This window comes from Neomonachus schauinslandi, chromosome 5 (genome assembly GCF_002201575.2).
Source record: "Neomonachus schauinslandi chromosome 5, ASM220157v2, whole genome shotgun sequence".
Taxonomy (NCBI): Eukaryota; Metazoa; Chordata; class Mammalia; order Carnivora; family Phocidae; genus Neomonachus; species Neomonachus schauinslandi.
Window position 1 is genome coordinate 139,185,809 of NC_058407.1, and position 1,979 is coordinate 139,187,787.

Consider the following 1,979-nt stretch of genomic DNA (forward strand, 5'->3'; position numbering starts at 1 on the left):
CCCTCTCCCACTCCCCCTGCTTGTGTTCCCTCTCTCGCTGTGTCTCTGTCAAATAAATAAAATCTTTAAAAAAACAAAACAAAACTGCAAGGACTTAAAAAGAAGAGTGAGGGGATTCCCAGGGCGTCCAATTTTTTCCTATTTTCCCTTTTTCTTATGTTCCCTTGATGCAAACTTTCTAGAGGAAAAGAGCCTTGATCTTTTCAAGTTTACACAAGGCAGCACCCAACTGTTCAGAATCAAATGACACAGTTGCTCAGGAGAAAAAAAACCAGCCTGACTCACTTGCACCCTGCCCAGGTCCCCACTCTGTCACGGGGTGTCAGCCACCCATTCAACAAGCGTTTCTCCATCCCCTGTTCTGTGTCAGGGTCTGGCCCTGTGCTGGGAACCCAAGCCCTGACCAGGCCCAGGCCCGGCAGTAAGTGGGCTCACAGTGCAGAAGGCAAAGGGGTCAACAAACAGAAATACCGGATAAGGCAATGGGCTTTCATTAGGCCACATCCAAGGAAGTGAGGAGGGGGCCCTGGATTGCACACCAAATGTGCACCAAGTACACGTCCGTCCTAAACCCTTGTGCAGAAGACAGGACCTGCCCTCATGAAGCTACAGTGTAGTGTGTGAACGCCAACACTGGCGTAAACGCAAATTCGTACCATGGACCCACTGACCACGGACCCCAGAGGTTACTGAGGGCTGTTGCAGGCCTCTCCACCTAGACCAGGCATGCACGCCTTTCTGCCCGCCGCACAGCTCCCACCATGAGCCCTGGACCCCTGCCCCTCCCCCCCCATTCTGGCTCCCCGGAATGAAGGGCTGGGCGCAGGCCAAACTCCGGGGTGGGGAAGCACTCCCACCCACCCGGGGAATCTCGGCACGAAGGATGAGCCAGCAGCATCCCGGCGGCCCTGCTCCGCGCTCCCGGCCTGGGGGCTGCAAGGCTCTGGCGAGCGGCTGCCCCGAGCGCCTGCCTGCCGGACGAACGCCAAACGGTCCACCCTCCCGGCTCTGTACAAAGGCTGCCGCGGCGCATCCAGCTCCGGGGTTCGCGGAGGAAGCCGCCCGCGGGGAGGGGGACACGCCCAGAAGCTCGGCCGAAGGGGAAGCCTGAGTCAGGGCTGCCTGGCGCTGCGGCCCCGCGAGGTGCACCTGCCGGGCGGGGCGGCGCGCGGGCGCGGAGGTGGGGGGTCCGGGGCGTGCAGGCCAAGCGCGGTGCGGCCGAGGGGGCAGGCCGGCCGGGCGGAGGGCGGCCCGGAGCCGCGAGCCCTGGGAGCAAGTGAGCGCGCGCGGCGGGTCCCGGCGGCACTCACCGACCCTCGGCGCCAGGGCGGCGGCGGCCGGCACGCTGCCCTCTTGCGGGGTCCCCTGCCTCGGGCCCGGCTGCGCTCGGCCTTGCGGCGGCAGCGACAGCGACGGCCGGTGCTGACAGCGGCTGGGACGCCCGGCGGGGAGGGGGCGCCTGCAACCAGCGGCAGGCGCTGACCGGGCGGCTCGGGCTCCTGCAGGGGGCGCGCCGGCCGGCTCGCGCGTGCGCAATGGGGCAGCCCTGCGGGTGCCCGGCCAGCCCGACGCCCCGCCCCGCCCGCGCCTGCGCAGTGCTGGCCGGAGTCGGGGTGGGGTGTGGTGGCGTCCACCTGCCCTTGGGAGCGGCTGGAGCAGTCGCCTTCTGAGCCTCGACCTTCGCTGGCGGTCCAGCCATTCCCCCCAGCACTGTCCTTCTTCGGGCGCGGGTCCCTGTGTCGCGGAGGGAGGGCGACTGGCCCCCTTGGGACTGGTGCAGACTCCCGGGGGGCGGGGGAGCCAGGGGGTGCTGGATGGAGGGTGAGGAACTTTCTAGAAAACGGCTAGGCGGTTTGGAAAGCCCAGCATCCTGCGATGTGTCCAGGGTCATGAGGCAGAGTTGAGAAAGGCGGGGAGGCCTGGAGGTCATGAGGCCAGGTTGGGGTTACCTTAGCTGGAAGGTCGTGGCTTAGGGTTGT